This window comes from Elephantulus edwardii, unplaced genomic scaffold (genome assembly GCF_000299155.1).
Source record: "Elephantulus edwardii isolate Elephantulus edwardi_28Jun2011 unplaced genomic scaffold, EleEdw1.0 scaffold00274, whole genome shotgun sequence".
NCBI lineage: Eukaryota > Metazoa > Chordata > Mammalia > Macroscelidea > Macroscelididae > Elephantulus > Elephantulus edwardii.
The window spans coordinates 326,964-353,680 of NW_006400024.1; the positions used below are offsets into that span (position 1 = coordinate 326,964).

General features: G+C 43.8%; 1 pseudogene; it reads left to right on the top strand.

Annotated features, from left to right (window-relative positions):
* The window catches only part of LOC102859535, a 68,950-nt pseudogene extending 43,017 nt beyond the window's left edge, over positions 1–25,933 (top strand).
* The last annotated feature ends 784 nt before the right edge of the window (positions 25,934–26,717 follow it).

The following is a 26,717-nucleotide window of genomic DNA, read 5'->3' on the forward strand; positions in this document are numbered from 1 at the left end:
CTAACATACTTTAGACATGTTGTGAGGAGAGACCGGTCCTTAGAGAGGGACATCATGCTTGGGAGGGTGGAGGGACAGCACAGGAGGGGAAAGCCCTTTATGAGGTGGATTGATTCAGTGACTGGGGTAACAGGGATGGGAGTGTCAGAGACAGTGCGATTGGCACAGGACAGAGCGGAGTTTAGGGCTGTTGTACATAGGGTCACTAGGAGTCACAAGCGACTCGATGGCACATAACAACAACAACAACATCAGTCTGTTACTTCTCTATAATATAACATGGTCACCATCTCTTTTAAACGGGGAATAAAAGAGGAGAAAGAAGAAGAGGAAGGAGAAGGAACAGGAGAAGGAGGTGGTGAAGGTAAAAGAGGAGGAGTGGAAGAAGGAGGAGGAGAAGAAAGAGATGAGGAGAGAAAGAAAAGATAAAGAACAAGACAAAAGAGAAACTCACTTGAGATTTCTTCCCATTAGTTTTCTGGCTAATGGTCCTTCCCCAGTTAGGACTCTCCTAAACATATATTTCATGTGAAATTTCAATTATTCTATAAGTGGAAATAATAATGTTTCTTCCACCGTCTAACTTCGTTTTCTTCTTATCACTCATGGTTGTTGTTGTTGTTCAGTGACATTGAGTCAAGTACAACTCATAGTGATTCTATGAACAAAAGATCTGAACCCTGTTCTATCTGTGCCATACTCACGCTTCCTGACACACAAGAGCCCATGCAGCAGTCACCGTGTCAGTCCACCTGGTTGAAGGTCTTCTCCCCTTACTGACCTTCCACTCTTTCAGACCAAGGGTAAAGTATATTAATAAGTATTAGTAACGAGATAGAACACCAAGAATGTATAAGTAATAAAGAGAGAAAGCAGGAGTCGAACAATTCTCGAGCAGTTGAAGCACCAGTCTCTGCTTCCCTGTGCCTTACTGAACATTGCCAGGGAGCAAATCACAAAGAGAATCCAATGCAAATGAAGCTCAGCTCTTTCTATTGAAAATCTTAGGCCTTGCCTCAGGAGAGAAGGGTTAGCAAATACAATACAAGATCCTATAAACTTTAAGATTTGCCAGTAGTGTCTAACCCTGTAAACATTTAAGGATTGCCTTAGTGCTTCAGGGTGAATTCCAGCTTGTATCCACCTCCCTCATATCCTGAAATAGCATTTGACTTATTATAAACATTTAGTATGAAATTTGACTTCCCATGCTCCACCGTTCCCAGCATCATGTCCATCTCCAAGGAATAGCCCCTCCTACCAACATGCCCAAAGTATGAGAGGTGAAGTTTCATCATTCTTGTCTCCAAGGAGCACTCTGGCTGCAGCCTCTCCAAGACATATCTGTTTGTTCTCTTGGCCGTCCATGGGATGTTCAGTGCTCTTCTCCAGCACCACAGCTCAAAGCCATCAATTCTTTTTCTGTTATTCAGTGTCCAGGTCTGTGATGCATGGCCAGTAATAGGAAAGATCATTTCCTGAATCAGATGCAATTTAGTCCTCAAGCTGACATTATTATTTCTCAATGATTTGGAAAAGCCACTAACTGCAGATTTTTCCCATTGCAATGCGTCTCCTTATTTTCTGACTACTTGTACCAAGAGTGTTAATTGTCGATCCAAGCAAGACAAAGCTGTTGACAGTTTCTGTCTCTTCTCCATCCATCATGACACTGCCTATCAGTCCAGTGGTAAGAATCTTTATTTTCTTCACATTGAGATGTAATCCATACCAAAGACTACATCCCTTGGTCTTTTGAAACAAGCGTTTCAAGACCTCCTCACTTTCAGCAAGCGAGGTTGTGTCATCTGTACTATACAGGTTATCAGTGAGCCTCTGACCAATCCTGATGCCACACTCCTATTCATAGAGTACAGGTTCTCGGATAATTTGTCATAGAAGAGGAGAAGTTGGACAAACGTGGGTCATGCTGGTAGGGCTGGGAGAGCAGAGCACCTTCCCCACAGAGAGATGCAGGCATTTTTTGTGTGCTTTTTTTTTCATTTTTTGTGTGAATTTTTGTAAGCCAATGGCCTCGATGACGCCTCTTTTGGATATAACTTCAAAGAACTTGTGTATTTCTTGAAAGAGTTTAAGTCAGGCTTCAGTATTATGTCGTTTATGACATCTATAGCCCTTATTTGATATTGCTGTGCAAAGGCATTTGATTGTGTGGATCACAACAAACTATAGCTGACTTTGAGAAGAATGGAAATCACAGAACATTTGATCGTGCTTATGCAAAACCATTTTTTTGCACCAAGAGGCAGTCATCAGAACAGAGCAAGGAGACTCTGCATGGTTCAAAATTTGGAAGGGAATCTGCCAGGGATGTATTCTGTCTCCATACCTTTTCAATCTGTATACAGAACAGATCATCTGGGATGCTGGGCTGTAAGAGGATGAATGTGGGGTTTGGATTGGAGGAAGACTCATCAATAATCTGCCTTGTGCAGATGACACAACCCTGCTTGCTGAAACTGAGGAGGACCTGAAGTGCTTGCTGCAGAAGGTCAAGGACTGCAGCCTTTAAAATGGATTGAGGTTCAACATCAAGAAAACAAAGATTCTCACCACTGGGCCAATTGGCAGCCTCAGTACGGATGGTGAAGAGATTGAGAATGTTAACAGTTTTAGTTTGCTTGGTTCCACAATCAACACTCTTGATACTAGCAGCCAGGAAATCAGGACATGAATTGCATTGGGGAATTCTGCTGTCAGGGACCTCTCCAGAATACTGAAGAGCAACGACATCAGGCTGGAGACTAAGGTGTGCCTGATTCAGGCCATAGTCTGCAATTGCATGCTATGCATCAGAGAGCTGGACCGTGACTAGAGCTAATAGAAAGAAAATTGATGCCTTTGAGCTCTGGTGCTGGCGAAGAGTGTTGAATATACTATGGACTGCTAGGGAAACAAACAAGTTCATCCTGGAGAGGGTGAAACTGGGCTGCTCCTTGGAGGCAAAGATTCTAAAGCTTTGTCTGACATACTTTGGGCATGTTTCAAGGAAGGACCAGTCCTTGTAGAAGGACATAATGTTTGGGAGGGTGGAGAGACAGTGCAAGAGAGGAAGACTCTTGATGAGACAGATAAATCAATGATTGGGGTATGGGAGTGGGTGTGTTGAAGACAGTGAGGTTGGCACAGGATAGAGTAGGGTTTAGGGCTGTTGTACATAGGGTTGCTATGAGTAGCAAGCGACCTGATGGCTCACAACAACAACAACAACAACCACAACGTGCAGAAGGGTGGGATTATGTGCATGGGGTGTGTTGGCCTATCCACAAAGGGACTGGCTACCTACCATTCCAAAAGGAGATTCGCCAATCTCAATAATATACAAGAGGATTGGTAGTCTCACCAATAAACTGAAGAGCTCTGACTGGAGAGATAGAAGATTTTCTGCAATCAGAAGAGATGGAATTCTTTGCCTAGCCAGAGAAGAGAGACCTTCTCCAACCCAGTGAAATGTAGGACACACTTCACGTTGGCAGCACCAGCAGCAGTGATGGCTGAACTGGACCTGTGGATGTGTGGTGGAACTCTGGGTGGAAGGGGAGTTGGTATTGCAAGGACTAAGAACTTTGTTGGATGATTGTGGGAGGAACCAATATTGGTAGGATGGAGAACTCTGTTAGACAATTGGGGAGAGGGTGGGAGGAAGCCAATATTGGCAGGACTGAGAACTTGGGAACACTTAGAGCCACGAGGGCTCAAGGCTGAGGTGCCTGTGTGCACATTATGGGGAGCTGTCTTGACTATCTTAATTATTGTCTTTAATTCCCTCAATATGGTTCAATGGGATCTGTGAACTATCACATCAGATTTTGGACCCAACTAAGCAGTAAGATTTTTGGTGTTGAGATGAGTAGAAGGAATCACGACACTTGAGAGACATTTGTGACTTCATTGTGTTTGGTTTTGTGTTATTGATGCTGTGGGCAGTGATAGTTCCTCCCTGTGAAGTTGGTCAAGGTTAAATGTGGCTCACCCACGTGCCTTTTATTCTTTTTCTAAGTATGGAAGAAAATGCTGTTCCTCTACAATAATGCCAAATAGAAATCACTCAAAGAAAATTCAGTCATACGAGGAGATGGAAGCTTCTGAAAGAACAGCTGCTAATCAATACTCTTTAAAACTTGACTTTTAAGCAAATCCGCAAATTTCTTCTAGATTGAGTTTTCACATTTTATCAACTTAGAGATGGAACCCTGGACTGCTCTCAAGGTGTTTGGAAGAGAACTACCTGGCCAAATTAACTTGAAGAGGTGTACATTTGTTTCTACTTTAAAAAAGAAAGGAGTGATCTAACAAAGTGTGAGAATAATTGAGCAATATTGTTAGTGGTACATGTAACTAAAAGGTGTTAATGATTATTAGAAATCACTGGAACAGTACATCCACAGAAGACTTCCAGAAATTCGAGCTGGGGTCAGAAGAGGCCATGGAACGAGGGATGCCATTACTGAGGTAGATGGATCTTTGCTGAAATCAGATTACATATGAAATATGTTTACTTGAGTTTTATTGACCATGCAATGGGATTTGGCTGTGTTCCTCACAATAGATTCATCACACTGAGAAGAACGGGCATTCCAGACACTTAGAGGCTGCTGGTGGTACAGGGGAGTTGCGGTGCTAACAGAAAGGTGGAGCCTCTCTGACAATTAGAACCCACCAGCTGATTAACAGATGTACAATCTCCTGTGTGATTGACAGCCCCTGAGAACCCTCTGCAGGGTCATCCATGAGGTGCTTCTGATACAACAGCAGTAAGTTCGAGTTTATCTGAGTTTAACTGGACTCAGGTAAAAACCTGCACATAGACCAAGAAGCAATTTTTTAAATAGAACCATGTATTGTATTGGGGGTAAATATACTACCAATGACCTCTTCAGAGTGCCAAAGAGGAAGGATGTCAGTTTAATGACTAAGGTGTATGTGGTCCAATAGATAATATTTTCAATTTCATCATATGTATGTGAAACTTGGATGAGTAAGGAATTAAAAAAAAGGAGAAGTGGTATTTTTAAATTGTGATATTAGCAGAGAAGATAGTGAAGGGACAGCAGAAACCCCATTTTTTAATAAACCCCCATTGACACTAGAGGCAGAAGCGGGCCATAAAAATTCTTAGCTTAGGGCAAACACGAGTGCCCCGGGTAAAGCCTGGTCTGTCATTGAAAAGTAAAGAATTAACTAGTGTCTACATGACACAAAAGAAGTAAAGGCGGGCAAAGTAGCCAGTCCATCAAAAGTCAACCCACCAACCATGATCGCAATCCCCTTGCCCTAACAGGGGCACTCAAAAGAGCTATAAAAGCAAGTGGGAGGGGAAACTCAGGACTTTTTTCCTTCACCACCTTCCCGAGGAAGGAGAAAAGTCTCCACGCGTGGAAATAATATAATAAATGCTCTTAAAATCTCAGATGTGTTTTTAGATTTCTTTGAGGGGCATTTCGTGGGCAGAACAATAGGAAATATGATGGACTGCTAAAAGTAACAAACAAATCTATCTTTGAAAAAGTGGCATTAGACTTCGTCTCACATAGTGTGGGCATCTTATAAGTAGGTGCCAGTCGCTGGAGAAATCCATGATACTTGGCAAAGTAGAGGGACAGAGGAAAGGAAGACCAATGGAGCAAATTGACAGTAATGACACGTTTGGGCACAGCAGAGGTTCTGAGGGTGGCACAGGGTAGGATAGGCTTTCGTGTGTGTATATGTCTGCATGTTTGTATGTACATGTGAGTACATTGTTGCTGTATACCGTGGAGCCGGAACAGAGCCATAACTGACCCCCTGGCAGGTTTTCAAAAGCAATTAATCATGTGGGAGGAGCTTGCCCATCCAGTGGAGCAGCTGGGGGGATTCGAACCATGTGCCTTTGGAATTGCAGTGCAGCTTCTTGCCACTAGGCCCCCAGAGTTCCCACATGTGTATATACTGTGACTAATAAAACCTGCCAAAGCTGGAACAGGTGTAAGGCATAACCTGCACAGGAGAGGAACCCAGTGAAGACCTTTATGAGACGTGATTAATGGACAGGAAAACAGAAGTTTTCTGTCAGAGGTAAAAACTTGAGAGACTCAGGAAAATCAGTCCCTTGGGCTTCTTGCTCTCCTACGTTTCACTGTACTTAGCGATGTTGGGGAATGTGTTGAATATGCTATGAATGGTCAGAAGAACAACCAAATCTGTGTCAGGTGTAGTGCAACCAGAGTGCTGCCTCGAGGCAAAGAGAGTGAAACTGAACACGTTGTCAGGAGGGCTAGTCCTTAGAAAAAGCCTTCATACTGGAGAAGTCGACGGCGATGGAAGGAGAGAAAGACCTTCAGCGAGACAGACCAACGTGGAGTTGTCAGAATGGTGCAGGATAGGTAGAGTGATACCGGGTCCCTACAAGTCCAAGTGGACAACATTCACTACAACAACAAAAACATACATAGCACGCACACATGTACACGTGTGCGACATGTCTGAAGTTGTTATAATTAAAATAGCAAGTAGACTAGTAAATGTTTAAAATGGTGAACATATTAGAAGGCATTTTCTTTCATTTTGTTTTAAGGCAGATATAAAAACTTGATCTTTGTATCTTCAAACGAGAAAGCCAGCCTCTTCCTGTCTGGTTTATTTTTACCTGTTTCTGAAAACCTAACCTAGGTCTGAGTCATAAATGCCACCCGATGCCCCGCTTCTCCTCACGCCCCTCTGTCACACTCCATGGTCTGCCTTATCTGTGCCAAGGCAGCTCCAGCCAACAGCATCCTCCCTTGTGCTTATTCTGTTCACAATTCATTGGTCTCCTATCTCCACTGAGCCCGAGCCCAGGGCGAACACTCCTAATGTCTCCTCTGGAGTCAGCAGAGGACTTGTATCAGTAACAGAGAGGTGTTGGGGAGGGGGGAGGCAGAAAGACTGCACATTAGCACTTTAATTCTTTCAAGAACAACCTTTAAAAATAAACATTTAATTGCAAAGTTGAGCAAACTGAAAGCAAATTGGACTTGCAGCTAGCTCTATTGCTTGTCGTTCTTTCCTGTAGAGACGGCTTTCTTTCAGGAAAGGGGCAGATGGTTCTTGATTTACCCTGTGCCTATGCCAAGGCCTGACAGGAACTCTTGAAACCGCAGGAGCTTTTTTCTCACACACAGGCCTGTAGGATGTCGGATCGATGCTGCCAAGCACATCCACACGTTAGTCGCAGACCTTATTCAGCTCTGCAAGGTGCTTCCCAGCTTCCTCCCTGGTACAGACACTGCAATCTTCTGTTGTTGTTGTCGTTGTTAGGTGAGATTAAGTCGGCACCAACACACAGTGCGCTGAGTCATCAGACTGCTTTTAATAAGACAACCTAAAACGTCTTGGCATAGAGAGTGGTGATAAACATAAAAACACAACAGCAACGCCGGCTGTTTCCCAAGCTTTATCGCAACCACTCGTTTCTGAGGATGACTCATCAACAGCACAGCTGGGAATGCCAAGAGTTTGGCAGTTCAAACACATTGAGAGATGTCTTGGGAGACGTCCTGGGGACTTGCTTCTGCAAGGTCACGGCCGCGGAGAAGCCATCAAGCACTTCGGGCTCACCATCCACGCCGCCGCCCAGCTCACAGCTGCTTGTCGCCTTGCCTGCAGCCCCGTATGTCTCTCGATTTACTGGTTTAGGGCGTATCTTACACGGATGGTTGGCTTTTGGTGTATCTAGATGGCATTTCCATATTTCCATCACCTTTGATATGGACTGAGGCTCAATGTCAAGAAGACAAAGATTCTCACCACTGGGCCAATTGGCAGCATCAGAATGGATGGTGAAGAGATTGAGATTGTACATAGCTTTAGTTTGCTTGGCTCCACAGTCAACACTGTCGGCACCACTACCCAGGAAATTAAAAGGTGCATTGCCATGGGAAAGTCTGCTGTTAGGGACCTCTCCAAAGTACTGAAGAGCAATGGTGTCTCTCTGGAGACTATGGTGCGCCTGATACAGGCCATGGTCTTTGCAATCACTTGTTAGGCATCAGAGAGTTGGACAATGACTAGGGATGATAGAAGGACAATTGATGCCCTTGAGCTGTGATGCTGGAGAAGAGTATTGAATATAGCACGGACTGCAAATAAAAATGAACAGTTTCATCCTGGAGAGGGTTAAACCAGACGGCTCCTTGGAGGCAAGGATTCTGAGGTTTTGTCTGACATACTTTGGACATGTTGAAAGGAGCAACCAATCCTTGGAGAGGGACGTCATACTAGGGAGGGTGGAGGGACAGCACAGGAGAGGAAGACCCTCTATGAGGTGAATTCATTCAGTGACTGGGGTGATTGGGGTGGGTGTGTTGGAGAAGATGAGATTGGCACAGAATAGAGCAAGGTTTAGGGCTTTTATACATAGGGTCACTATGAGTTGAAAGTGACTCGACGGCAATAACAACAACAACTCATCACTCATTAGGCAGTATCATGACAGACGGAGAAAAGATTGAGGTCATTAATAATTTCATTTTGCTTGGATTCACAATCAGTACTCTTGGGAACAGGGGTCTAGAATTCAAAAGATGAGTTGCATTGGGAAAATCTACTGTCAAGGACCTCTGTAGAATGTTAAAGAGCAATGATGTCAGTCTAGAGACTAAGGTGTGCCTGGTCCAGGCCATGGTCTTTACAATTACTTTCTGTGCATCAGAGCTGGACTACTAAGGATGACAGAAGAAGAATTGATGCCTTTGAGTAGTGGTGCTGGAGAAGAGTCTTGAACATACCATGGACTTGCAGGAGTATAGGTAAGTCTGTCTTGGAGATGGTAAAACCAGGTTACCCCTTGAAGGCCAGGATTTTAAAACTCTGTCTCTCATATTTTGGGCAGATGGTCAGGAGGGACCAATCCTTGGAGAAGACATCACGCTTGGAAGGGTGGAGGGACAACACAAGAGACAAAGACCCTGGATGAGATGGGTTGACATAGCGATTTCCACTCACATTAACAGAGAACATTTATGAATAGTGGTGACGATGCTAAGTTTAGAAAAAAAGCACTACTCAGAAGTGTGTAACTGATATAAAAGAATAAGAATACACAATGTGCATAACCACGTGTCTGTTAAAAACAGAGCCCTTAAACGCCCCAGTTCTTCTTGGGGTCTTGGTAGGTGTCTGCCGTGGGTCCTACCAGAGGGTCTGAAAGGAACGAAAGGATTTGGAGTTCAAATCCCTGTTTAGATACAGAGTTGGGCATCGCGTGAGCCTGGCTCCAGGACTGAGCACGGGCGAGGTTTACGTTAAGGCACGCACAGCTCGCCGGGTACGGGGTGTCTGCCAGGCCCGGGCCCCACCTCTCACGTGTGATGAGACACCATTCCAGCCTTTTTTTTCCTCATTAATTTGTGATTTGTGCACCATCATCATCCGGTCCTTTCACGAAATCATAAGGAGGAGATTGAAAGCATGTTTCCCTGGGCACACCTTCCTCCACCAAGGCGCTGGGAATGTGTTTACTAAAACATTCTCTCAGATCAATGAGCTGGCCGCATGGGCACCTGGCCTGGTAAGCCTGCTGGGCACAGATGGCAAGGTCTCTATGGAGGCTTGGACTCCGCATCCCGAGTCTGGAGAAGTCCCCAGGATGATGAAGCCTGATTGCCAAAAGGTCACATTCAATCATTCAGGAGAGTCAAAACCCACCATCTGGATGTACGGTCTTTATAAGAGGAAATGAAGCGAACTCTCCTTTGAGCAACAGTCAAGACATAAAATGATGTGTTGCACTGGTAAGGAGTTACTTAAATTCTTCAAGACCAAGGATGCCAATTTACAGCTAATATACATCTGATGCCAGCCACTTCCTATGCATGTGAAAGTTGAACAATGAATAAGAAAGATAAGAAGAATACTTTCATATCAGAAGAATGCCTATTTGGGTTTTATTGACTATACAAAGGGATTTGACTATAGGAATCATAACAAATTATGGCTGACATGGGAACCACAAAGCTCTTCATTGTCCTCATGTAAAACCTATACTTAGACTAAGAGGCTGGTGTGTGAACAGAGCAAGGGAACACTTTGTTGTTGTTAGTTTAATACAACTGATTAAGACCCCATAAACAAAATATCTGAATCCTGTTCTGTCCTGTACAGTCCTCACATTTCCTGACACGTAAGAGCCCTGTGTGTGTGTGTGTGTGTGTGTGTGTGTGTGTGTGTGTGTGTTTCAGGAAGGGAATACTACTTGGTTTAGGATTTAGAAAAGTGTGCATCCTTTCTCCATTTCTACTTTCTTTGCTGAGAAAATTATTTGAGAAGCTGGAATATGGCATTGGGATTAGAGGAAGACCCATAAATAACCTTCAGTATGCAGATGACACAACCTTGCTCGCTCAAAGTACAGAGGACTTGAAGTGCTTGCTACACAGATCAAACTCCGCAGCCTTCAATATGAATTGCATCTCAACGTCAAGAAAACAACAATTCTCACCACTGAACTCATAGCCAACATCATAATAGATGGAGAAAAGATTAAAACTGTCAATGGCTTAATCTTACTTGGATCTAAAATCAATGTACTTAGTACCAAGAGTCAGGAGACCAGGAGACACGTTGCATTGGCAAAGTCTATAGTCAAGGACCTCTCCAAATTACTGAAGAGCAATGATGTCACTTTGAGGACTACGGTGAGTCTAATTCAGACCATGGTCTTTTTGATCACTTGTTTTGCGTCTGAGAGCAAGGCAACGAATAAGGATGACAAGAAAAATTGATGCCTTTGAGCTGTGAAATTGAAGGAGAGGACTGAACATCCCATTTACTTCAAAAACAACAAACAAATGTTTCTCAGAGACAGTGCACTCAAGTGCTCCTTGAAGGCAGAGATGACAAAGCTTCGTCTCACATAATTTGGTCACTTTGCTAGGAGAGGCTGTTCCTTGGAGAGGGACACCATGCTTGGAAAGGTGAAGAGTTTGCAGAAGAAAGGAAGACCTTCAATCTCAACCAGATGGATTGACAAAGTGACTGTATCAATAGGCTCAAGTGTGTCAGAGATTGTGAGCATGGCACAGGATAGCATCGAGTTTCAGAGCTGTTGTTCTTATGGTCACTATGTGTTGCACTTGACTCAATGGCACCTACAAGAAGAAGTAAATGAATAAGTTGTTATTGTTGTTGTTGTTGATTGCCATTGAGTCAAGGTTGACTCACAGCAACTCTATGAACAAAAGACCTAATGCCTTTCCATAACTATCGTTGTTTCTCCAAGTTCATAGAGTTTCCAGAGGCATGTGGTTTAGGAAGTGGATGCCACTCTTGCTTCCCAACCTATTTTACAACTGGGAGCTCCACCAAGCACTGTCCACAAAGGGAAACCATTCTGGTCTTTGATACTGCAACGGCACAAGGTTCAGCATCACAGCAACAGGTTACTTCATACAGCACATTGACAAAGAGTGATGTGCAAATTGAAAGAGTGTTCCTCCAAGATGTAACTACTTACGTTGACAGATGAAGCCACCACTGAGATAAAACTAGTCTCATTTAGCACTGGGTAAGTGTTGTTGAGTCGAATATGACTCAGAGTGAGCTTTGCACAAAAGCCCTGAACTTTGTTCGACGGTTAACATCATTTCTGTACATTTATAATAGAGTTTGTAGAGTTTCCAGAGGCATCTAGTTTAGGAAGTGGATGCTGCTCCTGCTTCCCAAGATGAATCAATCTGGGAGCTCATCCAAATTAGTAAGAAGAATGAAAAAAACCCCAAACCCCAAAAAACCCAACCAACATTACATGACCTTGAAACGGCAGACCCACCTCAGCATACTTAGAAGAGAGACTTTGGAGACTGCAGGAAACCGACACGTTTGAGCGGCTTTGTCAGGCTGGACCCACAGACTTGTCCGTGAAGGGGACAGATCTGTGAAGGGAGTCTAACAAGCTTAAACACTGCTCCGTTTAAGGCTGCTTCTATTTAACTCAAATTTGACAGCTGGAACTGCTCTAACCAAATTAAAACACTAAATTAAAGAAAAAGGAATCAAAGCCTTCGAACCACAGTGTTAGTAAAAAATACTGACGATTTCACAGACAACAAAAGATCAAATGGTCTTGGGGAAAGTTCAAACAGGGCCGTCCTTGGAGGTGGGCTGGTGGGACTGGGCCTCACCCACCTTGAACATGCTGTCAGGTGGGAGCATCACTGGAGGGTCAGAGAAAGGGAAGATGACGCCCACCCCCCCAAACATGGACTGCCACAGTGACTGTCACAACGGGCTTCACATGTCAGAGCTGGTGACCATGGCACAGGGGCACGAGGTTCAGGTGTGTTGTTCAGTGTTGTGAGTAGTGGTGAACTTGACTCCTGGTAACTCCATGCGTGTGAAGTGTCGCTGTGCTCCATAGAATTTCAAAGGCTCAGTTGAAGTTAATCATTAGGCCTCTCTTCCAAGGCAGGTCTGGGTGAACTTGAACCTGCTGTGTTCAGCATTTGAACTTGTAACTGCATCCTCCACGACCAGGACCTTTTCTCAACCTCACTGACAAGGATTAGGGATGAATGATTGGCACTGAGTGGTTTCACATTTGGTTGCTGTTCTGTGCCCTCTCTGCCCTGCTAGCTGGCAGTGGACACAGTCCTGGTGCACTTGCCAGAGGCTGCCGGACCAGCTGGTGTGGGAGACCACGTACCCCAGGCAGTAACCAGGTCGGTGTGGACCGTGGACCGGAAACCAGTCTGGTCACTCCCCCTATGTGTTCTTTAGACAACGTCCTAGAGATTATGTGTACATAGGTTCTTTTTGAGGAGACCGGCTAGTACAGCGGTTAAAGTGCTTGGCAGCTAACCCAAAGGTCAGTGGTTCAAGCCCCTCTCCTCCTCCCCCACCCCCACCCCCCGCCCCCGTCACCCTGCAGGAGAAAGACGTTAGCCTTCTGCTTCCTCGAGTTTATTCTCTGAGAAACTCTCAGTCCTGCAGTGCTGTTAGCAGGGCGTATTGACGAATGGCAGTGGGGTTTTGGGTTTCAGATTCCTCTTAGAAACTGCGTAGAGTTTAACTAACTGCCACAGATAAGCTCCACTCTTTCCTCTGTGTGTCGTGGTGTGATGTGTACACATCTCTGTTCTGGAGACAGTGGCTTCAGTAACAGGCATGGGGCATCCGTGCATGTGGACAGGCGCCACACACAGGAGGAGGTTTGGCACACCTGCCGTGAATGAGTGGAGTTTTTTAGAGTCCTGGGTGGTGTACACTGTTAAAAGCACTGATACGTTACATGAAACACTGGAGATTTGAATCCCCCTCAAAGTCACCTCGGAAGAAATGTCGAGTGATCTGCTCGGAAAAATAGTCACGGAGAGCCCTACGGAGCATCGTGCTGGTGCAGACGAGTTTTTCCTCCTTCAGAATGGAGTGGACACCGACAGGGGAGATGAGGCCTTACTTACAAAAGTGTGCTCGTCAACCATCCTCCCCCGAGGCTCACGTGCCACGTTGTTGTTATGTGTAGTCGAGTCAACCACAATCATAGCGACCTTCTGCATGATAGGTCTGAACCCTGCTGTCTCCGGAGCCTAACTCATTCAATCCTTTCAGTCTCTCAGGAGGCTGGGCTTTATGGGGGAGAAACTGGCATCAGGATTGGAGGAAGACTCATCCACAACCTGTGCTATGCAGATAAACAACCTTGCTTGCTGAAGCGTTGCTTACGTTCCATAGAGGCAGGGATATTGAACATATTTGTCTCCTTTTCTTCACTCTTTATGTTCTGGAACTTAAAGGAAGCTCAGTCCGTATTTAAGAAAGAATGGACGGAGTTTCCCATTTCCCTAGGGTCAGAGCAACACTGCCATCCCAAAGGCGTTCAACGTGAACCCACCACTGCTGGTGGGAGAAGGGCGGACAGTCACCTCCTGTGTTGTTACTGCGTGGCTCTCACTCGACGGTGGTCAGCAGCAATGTTTCAGAAGAGCATCTCCAGAGGAATCTCTGAGGGAGTGAATCAAACATCTCGCTTGTTCTCTCCTTGCTCCTGTCTTCCTCCAGCTTGCTCTTCTGTGGCCATCATCTACTGGACTGGACAGTGTCCTGGTGTCCACAGGGCAGCGACGGCTCCACTCGGCAGCATCTCACTGTCGCATCTGTCGTATGAGGAGCCGAAGCCCTCATTTCAATGTCAAGTGGGTATCTACCCAAGACATTCTATGGCCTGTTCTTGAAGCCGAAGATTACTCTAATTATCTCAACTGCTCTTTCTGAGAAAACACTTTACCTTTGCACCTTCATTTATCTTGATTAAATTTTAATGTTAAAGATTAATGTAAGAGCTTATTTAAACAGTTGCCAGAAGCAAAGAAAAAGAATTTAAAATAATCTATTCAGAAATCTCTAAAGAAATTAGTTTCACCATCAAAATTCCTATTTAGGAATTTACTATTCCTCTGAGATTATGGATGCATACAAGCATACAACCAGGACGGTAAGGTCAGGGGTGTGTGTGTGTGTGTGTGTGTGTGTGTGTGTGTGTGTGTGACTCTTGATTGCCTTTGAGTCTAGCACGGCTCATAGCAACCCTATGAACAAAAGGCCTGAAGCACCTCTCCAACTATCAACATTTATCAAAGTTCATAGAGTTTCCAGAGGCATGTTGTTTAGGAAGTGGTGTCACTCCTGTTTCCACACCTGTCATAGTATGTTATGTGCCATTTAATCACCTGTGTTACGTAGTGACCCTGTGTACAGCAGCTCTGAACCCTTCCCTGTCCTGAGCCAGTCTCACTGATTCTTACACACCAACCCCCATTGCCCCAGTTACTGTATCAATCCATCTCATCTGGGATCTCCCTCTCCTGCACTGTCCCTCTACCTTTCTGAGCATGATGTCCTTCTCCAAGGACTGGTCTCTCCTGGCCACGTGTCCAAGGTGAGTGAGGCTGAGCTTTAAAATCCTAGCTTCCAAGGAGAGACTTGGCTTCACCCTCTCCAAGACAGACCTATTTGTTTTCATGGCAGTCCATGCTCTACAGCACCACAACTTGAAGGCATCTGTTTTTCTTAGGTCATCCTTACTCATTGTCCAACTCTCTGAAGCGTAATACATAATTGAAAAGACCCATGGCCTGGATTAGGTGCACCTTAGTCTCTAGACTGACACTGTTGCTCTTCAGTACTCTGGAGAGGTCTATGACAGCAGATTTTCCCCATGCAATTTGTCTTTTGGTTTCGTGTTGTTGATGTGCACCATTGAATCAGAACTGACCCACAGCTGACCCTCTGCAGGGTTTTCAGAGGCAGTTAATTATGTGGGAGGAGACTGCCCATTCTTCTCCCTCAGAGCAGCTGATGACCTTGAACCACTTGCTTTCAGGATTGAAGTGCTGCTTCTTGCCTCTAGGCCACTATATATATATATAAAATTGTTGCTGTTGTTATGTGCCGTCAAGTCACTTGCGACTCATAGCGATCCTATGTACAAAAGCCCTAAACTCTGCTCTGTCCTGTGCCAATCGCACCATCTCTGATACACCCATCCCAATTATCCCAGTCACTGAATCAATCCACCTCATAGGGGGCCTTCCCCTCCTGTGCTGTCTCTCCACCCTCCCAAGCATGATGTCCCTCTCCAAAGACCCGTCCCTCCTTACAACATGTCAAAAGTATGTTAGATGGAGCCTCAGAATCCTTGCCTCCAAGGAGCTTTCCTGTTTGACCCTCTCCAGGATGAAGCTGTTTGTTTTCCTAGCAGTCCATGGTACCTCAGCACTCTTCTCCAAAAAGCATCAATTCTCCTTCTATTCTCCCTGGTCATTGTCCAGCTCTCTGACATATAACAAATGATTGCAAAGACCATAGCCTGTACCAGATGCACCTTAGTCTCCAGAGACACACCGTTGCTCTTGAGTACTTTAGAGAGGTCGCTAACAGCAGACTTTCCCATCACAATACGTCTTTTAATTTCCTGGCTGCTGGTGCCAAGAGTGTTGCTTGTGGAGCCAAACAAACTGAAGCTGTGAACAATCTCAATCTCTTCACGATCCATCCTGATGCTGCCAATTGGTCCAGTGGTGAGAATCTTTGTCTTCTTGACATTGAGCCTCAGTCCATACTGAAGGTTGCAGTCCCTGACCCTCAGCAGCAAAGTTCATAGGGTTTCCAGAGGCATATGGTTTAGGCAGTGGATGCCACTCCTGCTTCCAAACCTGTCTTATACTGGGAGCTCCACAAAACACTGTCCACTAAGGGTAACTGCTAGGACATCTGACATCCCAGTGGCACAAGGCTCAGCATCACAGCAACCCCAGGTTACCTCAGTACAGCAAATTGACAAAAGAGTGCTGTACCACTTAGAAGAATATGCCTCCAAAAGATAAAAAAATAGTTGACTTTAAATAAAAAGTTTGTTAAAAATTGTACTGTTTAGGTAACGAAAAAGTGGTCGGAAACAGCGAGGAGGCTGTGCATGTCAGGGGGACACTCCTGCAGGAGTTCCTCGCACCTGAGCTCTCGAGAAAGCAGAGTGTTGAGGAGCGCATCCTGTTGCTGGGCACTTTCCTGCTGGTCAGAGAGGTGTGCAGGGGGCGTTACTAGTCTGCCAGAAACGAGTTTTATAGCAGATGTGATTTATGGAGACATTCTTCACTTTCGAGTTAGTAGATGTCCCACATGGGCGTCTTCAAGCCACCCTCAAACTTTAAGATTGTCATGCAAAACAGGGGTCAATCAGATTGACAGCTCCTTTGAAGACAGATGTAAGAGTGTCCTGGAATAACAGACAAGACTGTCATACGGCCCCTTCTCAGCACTGACAACAAATTAAAAAACCAGAGGAAAAGGATAGAAGATAGAAAAGATCAACAGGTGCATTTGTGTTGTTAGGTGCTGTCGAGTGGAGCACTACTTACAGTGACCCTGTGAACAACAGATCTGAACGCTGTCCTGTCCTGCACCATCTTCTGACACATGAACCCGTTGCAGCAGTCATCGTGTCTTTCCACCTGGTTGAGAGTCTTTCTCTCCTTCACCAACCTCCACCCTTCCCCGTACCATATCCCTTTCCTAGGAAAAACCCTTCCTAGCAACATGCCCAAAGTATGTGAAGTATATTCAAGTACAATGTACACACTGGTACATTACAAAACAAGAAATTTAACATGCCAGAAACAAATTCCCAAGCTGAAAGACACTGTCTTAGATGGTCTTCCTAGTGAATGCTGACAAACATTTAGAGAAAGCCTGACACCAAATTTACTGATGCTAAGACATCCACTTCCTAAACAACATGCCTCTGGAAAGTCTATGAACATGGATAAATGTCGATAGTTGTAGAGGGGCTTCAGGCCTTTTGTTCATAGGGTCGCTATGAGTCGTTTTTGACTCAAAGGCAATCAACAACAATTCAGAAAATGGAAAAAGAGGCAATATTTTTTTATTTATGAAATAAGAATAGTCAAACCAAGGTAATATACCACCTCAAAAGAAAATGACATACACACGAATCATACGAACAGGATAATGTGAACCACCATGGAAAAAATTCACAACAAAACCCTACCAGGTAGAATCATACCTCTGTGTGTGTGTACACACACACACACACACACACACACACACATACACACACATGTTGTCGTTGTCGATTTCTGTCGAGTCAAGCGTGACTCATAGCCACCCTGTGAACAAAAGGCCTGAAGCCTTTCTCTGACCATCATTTATCAAAGTTCATAGAGTTTCCAGAGGCATGTTGTTTAGGAAGTGGATGCCACTCCTGCTAGATACATATACATATATGTACATATATGTATATATGCATATGTATGTATACACACACACAGAGTGGCCCAATGGCAAGAAGATGCACTGCATCCTGAATTCTGAAGGCACACGGTTCGAGGTCACCAGATGCTCTATGGGAGAAGGATGGGCAAGCTCCTCTCATGTAATTAACTGTCTCTGAAAACCTGCTGGGGGTCAGCTATGGGTCAATGGTGTACAACAAATATACATATAAAATTGCTCTGCTATTTTAATTTTTCCACTATTACTTAGTTACATTGGACAATGCATAAATTAGTCCAAAGAAGAATTGAATGAATGAAAGAAAAATTGAATATGAAGAATTTAATAAAGTGGTTTTTGTCGAATTGTGCATAGAAAGCGCAAAGAACAAACCGATCTGTGTTGGAAAAATTGCAACCAGGGAGCTCCTTATAAGCAAGATGGTGAAGCTTCCTCTTTCATCATTTGGACCTGTTGTCAGGAGACACCATTTCTGTTTGTTTGTTTGTTTGTTTTACATGTTTTTGTTTTGAACAAATGCTGCACCAAACCAGAGCTTACTTTCTGCTCTCCATATCAAAACACGCAATAGAGGCAAGCGCTCGTTATCACCAGGCTCACCAGCTCCAGTTTGTGTGGCCACCCTCCCACCGCCTGCCGTGGGGGATATTTGACAGTCTTCATGTTGGAAGATATTAAGCCCAAACCACTGGTAGAGCAAAAAAGGGAGTGGTCTTAATTTCAAGTGTGGGCAACCCCGAAAAGGTGGGAGAAACACAAATACAACCCACTCTTAAAAAACAAAACAAAACATAGTTCAGAGTCGATTTTTCGCTCATTCCGCATCAACTCCTCCTCTTCTTGCCTTCACACTCATGCTCCGTGGGGCGGCTGCTCTCTGAGGGTCCTTTTGAACCACCAATATGCCCACCGTTTGGCCTCTTGCAAAAATTTGTCCAAACCAAAAGGATTTTCTTCGAATCAAGCAGCTCCTTCTCGGCCTCTCTGCCATGGTCTGAGCCAGAAAACTCAGGAGGCACCAATTCTCAAAACAAAACAAAAACCCTGTGGGTGAAAGTAGATGATTCAGGAAGGACCGGACGGCTCTGAGTGACGTGGATGGACACTGAGCACCATGGGCTTGACCATGACCGTACTAGAGATGGAGCAGCACCGTCAGCACACTAGATGCATTGGTCACAGGGTCACTATGTGCTATAGTCACCTTCACAACAACAAGAAGAACTGGAAGTCAGATGTCGTTTGTCCATGCTATGCATTTCTGTCTTAGCATGGAGTGAGACAGAAGTACATCTTCTATGGAGAAGGGCCGTCCTGTGAAGGTCCCGGGTGTTCATGGAGACCCCGTTATTCCCACCATGTTCGTGAAGACCTTTCCATCTTCTGAGAGTGTGCCCATGTGGATGTGTCCCCATTATCTTCTGAAGACCTCATGTGAGCCACCTTCACGCTGATGGGACCTCATTATGCGTATGGAGGCCGTGTTACCTTGTTGTAGCAACATTCCCAGAGAATGTGAGGTGAAGTGTCATCGTTCTTGCCCTCAGAGAGCACTCTAGCTGCACCCTCTCCAAAACATCCTTGGTCACTCTCTTGGCTGTCCATGGGATCTTCTCCATCACCACAGCTCAAAGGCATCCATTCTTCTTCTGTCATGCTTATTCACTGTCCAGCTCTCAAACGCATAGCAAGTGACCAGAAAAACTAAGGCCTGAATCAGACACACCTTAGTCCCCAAACTGACAGCATGACTCCTCAATAATTTGGAGATGTCCTTAAGTGAAGAGTTTCCCAGTGCAGTATGTCTCCTTATTTCCTCACTGCTGGTACTAGGGGTGTTAAATGTGGATCCAAGCAAGATGAAGTTGTGGAAAGTTTGAATCTCTTCTCCATCCATCTTGATGTTTCCTATCAGTCCCGTAGTAAGAATCTTTGTTTTCTTGACATTGAGATGCAATCCATGCCAGGTTACTGACATAGCTTATGATACTATTTAGTTGGTGGAAACAGAGAGACTTCTTTTCATAACTGTTAGAACATGTGTAGGTCCTTTCAGAGTTTCACTCTGTTTTTGCTCAACTTTGCCTACATGGCAAGAGCTATAGTGGCTTTTGGAGGTCTAAGAATTTTGTCTGCTTTTTGTTTACGTAGATATAAGAAAAGGGGCAAAATCAAAGGAAAAACATAAAAACAGCCATGAAATATCATCTCACCCCTGTAACAATAGCAAAATTCAACAGAGCAGCAAACAACAAATGCTGGCAAGGTTGTGGAGAAACTGGAACCTTTATTCACTGTTGGTGGGAGTGTAAAATGGTGCAACCACAGTGGAAGGCGGTGCGGCGCTTTCTAAAAGAGTTGCAAATAGAAATACCATTTGGCCCAGCAATTCCACTACTGGGAATATACACTAAAGAAATCATAAGCACCCCCCAAACAGATATATGAATACCCATGTTTATCGTGGCTTTGTTCACAATAGCAAAGAGTTGGAAATAACATCAACAAAAAAATGGATAGAGAAGCTGTAGTATATTCACATAATGGAATACTATGCTGCATTGAAAACCAAGGAACTCATGCAATATTATTCAAAGTGGGTGACCCTGGAGGACATTATGCTGAGTGAAATATCTCGGTTACTTAAGGACAAATACTGCATAGTGCCACGGTTGTAAAACAGGACTGACATCAGGGTTGTCGGCAAACTAAGGAAAAAGGGGATAAATAATATACACTGCATTGAAACAGTTGAGGGAGAGAACTGTTTAAAAGGAGCATATGATTAGGTACTATTTGCATGACAAAAGTCCAGAATAAGAGCTGCCTAGTAAGGTAGACTGGGGTGTGGGTGTTGTATAACAATGATTTTATTTTTTCTTTTCAAAATAAAAGCAAACTTGGAGGGAAGGGCAGGCAGGGAGGAAAATGTGCAACAATGGATGAATGGAAAGCCAATTTCTCTATAAACTGTCATTAAAATCTCAAAAAAAAAAGAATGGAAATTAAAACATAGACTTGGCCTTTTTAAAGCTTATCTCTCTGTAAATGTTCAATTATCTCTCAGCTCCTTCACTCCTTGAGATCATCAAAACATATGTGTATTAAGAGATAAAAGTCTGCCTTGTTAAAACTCAAAATCAGTAAAATGACCTTGCCAAACCTGTTAATTACAATTTAGGTTTCAGTAAAATAATTAAAACAAAACAAACAGAAAGACCCCAAAACACATGTGCATGCTATCTATTGAGGAAAAATCCCAAAGCTGTAATTATCATTTTCTTCTCTACTAGAATTTAGTATCTAGAATTTAGTGGCCTAATGTCAAAAACATCATATCTGATAACTGGCAAAGACATAGGAATTACCAATGGTTTTTTTTCTACTTGGATCCACAAGCAATGCACATGAAAGTAGGAGCCAAGAAATCTAGTTGCATATTATAAAAAGATCTCTTTAAGAGCCGTCGAGTTGCCTGTGACTCATAGCGACCCTATGTACAACAGCCCTAAACCCTGCTCTACCCTGTGACAATATCACTGTCTCTGACACACCTACCCCCATTACCCTAGTGACTGAATCAATCCATCTCATCGAGGGTCTTCCTCTCCTGCGCTGTCTCTCCTCCCTCCCAAGCATCAAGCATGACGTCCCTCTCCAAGGACTGGTCACTCCTTGCAACTTGTCCAAAGTATGTCAGATGAAGCTTTAGAATCCTTACCTCTAAGGAGCAGCCTGGTTTAACACTCTCCAGGTAGAATCTGTTTGTTTTCTTAGTAGTCCATGGTACATTAAATTCTTTTCTCCAGCACCACAGCTCAAAGGCATCAATTCTCCTTTTAGCCTCTGTAGTCATTGTCCAACTCTCTGATGCATAGCAAGTGATTGCAAACACCATGGCCTGTATCAGGAACACCTTAGTTTCCAGAGTAACATCATTGCTCTTCAATACTCTGGAGAGGTCCCTAACAGCAGACGTTCCCATTGCAATATGTATTTTCATTTCCTGGCTGCTGGTGCCAAGAGTGTTGACTGTGTAGCCAAGCAGACTAAAGCTGTGAACAATCTCAATCTCTTCACCATCCATCCTGATGCAGCCAATTGGCCCAGTGGTGAGAATCTTTGTTTTCTTGATATTGGGCCTCAATCCGTATTGAAGGCTGCAGTCCTTGAACTTCTGCAGTAAACATTTCAGGTCCTCTTCAGTAGTAAATTTTATAATATATAAATTGTGCCCCAGAAAGGTTTCTTAATATTTTTAAATATAGGAATAATTCTAGATGATTATTCTTTACTCAACGTTGTATATTTTGTCTTTGGAACATAAATAGTCTTCTGTAGTCTAAAAGAAAAAAACCCAAATTCATTTATTATATTTTAAAAAATTATTTGGTATTGTTGAGCTTTTTTACAGGATTCATAAAAATACCTTTTTCACTTACTATGTCCTAACATTATCTGTGCTTTAAGTAGACCTACAGGTAATTTTGGAGCAACCCTAAACAATGTTTATAATAAAAAATATACAAATATTTTCCAGTAAACATAAAGGTTTATATTTAAGGCTAAGAAAAATGTCACAAACAGGGGGAGTCATAAAATACCATGGGTCAGTAGAGTTGTCTCAAGGAGGGTCACATAATATTCTTTTGTACCTACATGAAAAGAGGAAGGACATGTGGGGATGGCCGGGCATGGACATATCTGACCTTTGCCAACTTCACAAAGTGGAACTGTCCCTGTCAACATCAATAACACAAAAGAATTCCCATGAGTTCTGACATGTCCCCCACACCGTTGAACGTCTCTTTACTCATCTCAACAGCAATCTTACTGCTTTACTGGGTCCAAAATCTGATATAATAGCTCACAGACCACACAGAACAATACTGGAGAAGTCAAATGGCATAATACAGATAGAACATCATCTGAAATGTGCTCACAGAAGCCTCAGTCTTGAACCTCTCATCTTCAGGTCAGTGTTACAAAGCTCTCAGTCTTGCCAATTGGCTCTCCCTCACCCCCTTAGTTGTCCAACAATCTTGGGCAAATGCTCTTAACTCCAGTTCCGTCGAGTTGCTGTCTTAAGTTTCCATCTCATGTCAGATCTCTAGTTCTCCTTTTCATGTCAAGTATCTGGTTTTCCACTCTGGCTGGACCAAGAATCTTGGGCTCTGAATGACACACTACTGTTGTCTTTCTTTTTTTGCTAGTGGAAAAAAATAATCCTTTGCTCCTGCTACTGGATCCAATTTAATGGGGAGACTAGCCAATGCCCCTGTGGTTAGGCTAATGCACCCGATTCACATCTTTTTGCCCATTCATAAAGCAATGTGAGTTAATAGCTAGGATTGTCATTTTGGACAATAAACTATTAACATTGCAACCAAATTATGTATGGTTGGAATTGAAGATGGTCAAAAAAGCATGTCTCAAATATTTTGGACCAGTTATTAAGAGAGATAAGTTCTGGAAAAAGATATAATACTTTATAAAGTAAAATAGCAACAAAAAGGAGGAAGATCCTTAATGAGATGTGTTGACACATCGCGGCGTCAACGGGCTCACACGGCACCATTTCCCTCTGTTGTACACAAGGTGGCTGGGTCAGAGCTGACTCAGTGACACCTAACAACCCCTGCACATATGGTGCTTCTATTAAAAGCCTTCCAACACACACCCACTAATGAAAGTAACATTAATCTCAAAAGAGAGCGATTTAAACAAACATTGTTAGGAGCTTCAGATGAAACAGCAAGAAAAACTAAAACAAATGCTAGAAGCTTTCAAAAATCAAATCTGAGTAGCTTCAAAGGAACGTTTCATTGACTACACTGAATACATCAATGTGTAGACAACAAACAGCAGAAGTATGGAAGTTATAGTCCATTCACTGTGTTTCCAACAACTTCTGTTTTGGGGGATTTTTTTTTTTAACTCACAAGGTCAAAGTGATTGCAATCAGCTTCCAAGCAAGATACCACTAAGATATTTGCTTTTCTCTCAGAGTTTTTCTCTTATTCCCATTGCAGACTAAAGAAAATAAAGAAACTGATAACTGGGGAATGTTTGGCATGATTTGCCAGGTTTCAAAATCATGAGATCTGGTTTTTTTATAATTAGTCTTAAAATCCCAGAATATAATCATCTCCTAGCCTCTGAAGAAACGTATTTAAATTTGCATCTTTCTGACAGTTAGAGATTTTGAACATTTCTTCATGTATTTGTTTGCCATCTGAATGTCTTCTTTGATGAAGTAACTATATACTTCCTGTGCCCATTTTGCAACTGGGTTGTTTACCTTTTTATTTTTGAGGTACTGGAGTAGTCTATAAATGTTAGATATGAGTTCCTTATCAGACATGTCATTGCCAAATATTTGATGTGCATGGGATTTGATTCTCAGAACGTTCCTTTTTATCCTCTCCTGGTTGTAGGGTTTGCGTTAGGCTTGGAAGATTGTTCATGCTGTAGATTAGGGATTCTAGAGTTCTTCCTAACTTTTATCTGAGAAAGTTTATAGTCCTTGATTTTATTCCTAGGTTCTTGACCCAGCTTGAGTTGGTTTTAGTGTGTAGTGTGAGGTATAGGTCTTGAGTTAGCAACAGATGATTTTTCAACTTTGTCAACATCATTTGATAAAAAGGCTGTCATTTCCCCACTTACCTGATTTCATCTCCTTGTCAAAAATCAGCTGACCATAGGAAGATGAGCTGATTTCTGGGACCTCAATTCTATTCCATTGATCTATGTGTCTGTCATTGTACCAGTACCACGCTGTCTTGACCACCAGGGCTGTGTAGCAGGATCTGAGACCAGGAAGTGAGAGGCCTCCTAATTTGTTCCTCTTTTTCTGTAGTGCTGTATTTATTTGGTGTCTATTTCCATTCCAGATAAAATTGGAAATTTTTCATCTCATTGAAGAATGGAATTGGTATCTGCATTGGGATTGCATCGAAGTTGTAGATTGCCTTTGGTTGTTACTTTGGTGTTATTAGGTGCCGTCAAGTTGAATAGCACTCATAGCGACCCTGTGAACAAAAGATCTGAACCCTGTTCTACCCTGTGCCGTCCTCACACTTCCTGACACACAAGAGACCACTGCAGCAGTGATTGTGTCAGTCCACCTGGTTGAGGGTATCCCTCTCCTTCGCCCACCCTCCCCCTTCCCCAGCATCCTGTCCCTCTCCAAGGAATAGTTCCCCCTAAAAACATGCCCAAAGTATGTGAGGTGAAGCCTCATCATTCTTTCCTCCAAAGAACATAGAATTGGCCTTTTCACCATATTGAATCTTCCTGTCTATGAACATGGTATACGCTTCCATTTCTCCAGGTCTCTTTTGTTTTCTTATAAGAGATATCAACAGAGCAGCAAACAACAAATGCTGGTGAGGTTGTGGTGAGATTAAGGTTCATATTACTATTGATGGGAGTGTAAAACGGTGCAAGCACTATGGAAGGCAGTCTGGCACTTTCTCAAAAAGTTGAAAATAGGTTCGGCCCCAGCCTAGCTTCCTGGTCAGCAGCTGGGGAGAGCCTCCGCTCCGCGGAGGGACCTGGAGCCATAGGGGGGCGTGCGTCTCCATCCTCGAGGAGCTGGAGAACCTGACCTCTGATGAGCTCTGGAAGTTCAAGCTCAAGCTGCTGTTGGTGCCTCTGCGCGAGGGCTACGGGCTCACCCCGCGGGGCCACCGCCGGCCATGGACGCCGTGGATTTCACAGACAAGATCGTCAGCTCCTACCTGGAGACCTAGGGCGCCGAGCTCAGGGCCACCAGATGGGCATGCAGGAGCTGGCCGAGCAGCTGAAGAGCTCTCCGGCAAGAGCGCGGGAGCCACCCCTGCTGCGCCAGCCCGCCCAGCTCCTCTTCAGACAGCAGCCAGGCCAGGACTGCGCTTTATAGAGGAGAGCCGGGCTGCCCTCATCTCGCGGGTGACAGAGGTGGCCGGGGTGCTGGACGCGCTGGACGGGAAGGTCCTGAATGACGAGCAGTACCAAGCCGTGCAGGCAGAGCGCACGCACCCGCTGAAGATGTGCAAGCTTTACAGCTACACGCCCGCCTGGATCCACCTGGAACCTGCAAGGACCTGTTCCTCAAGGCCTGAGGGACACCCAGCCCTTCCTGGTGGCAGACCTGGAGCAGAGCTGAGGTGTCTTCCCAGCATCACTTCCAGAACAGCCCAAGACTTGATATTTTAAGTTGGAAATAGAAATACCATTTGATCCAGCAATTTCCACTTCTGGGAACATACCCTAAAGGAAACAGAACTACCACGCAAACAGATGTGTCCACATCAATATTTATTGCTGTTTTAGTCACAATAGCAAAGAGATGGAAGCAATATAAGTCCCTATCAAGAAACAAATAAATAGAACAACTATTTGTAAATTCACACAATGGAACGCTAAGCAGCACTGAAAAACAGTGGGTGACCCTGAAGGACATTATGCTGAATAAAATGTCTTAGTCATAAAAGGATTAATATTGCTTAATATCTCTGTTGTAAAGTAGGCCTGACATGAGAGATTGGCTGGAAACTACAAAAAGAGTGGATATTTAATGAACATTGCATTGGAACAGATGAGGGAAATAACTGTTTAAAAGGAATATATGAGTAGACGTGATGTGTATGACAACAGCCTAGAATAAGAGGCACATTCAAAGTGAACTAGGAGAGGGGGAGGGAAGAGGAGGGAGAAAATTGTATAACAGTAAATGAAATTTTTTTAAAGTGAATTTGGGGAAAGGGAAGGGAAGGGGAGGGAGGGAGTTGTGCAACGTTGAGTGAATGAAGATCCAACCTTTTTGTAAATGTTTGATAAAATCACAATAGTAAAACACCAACTTAAAAAATGTGCATCTTAGAGGACTAGGGCAAGATTTTACCATGTTTGTTTCTTAAAAAAAAAGTAAACAAGACAGGAAATACATC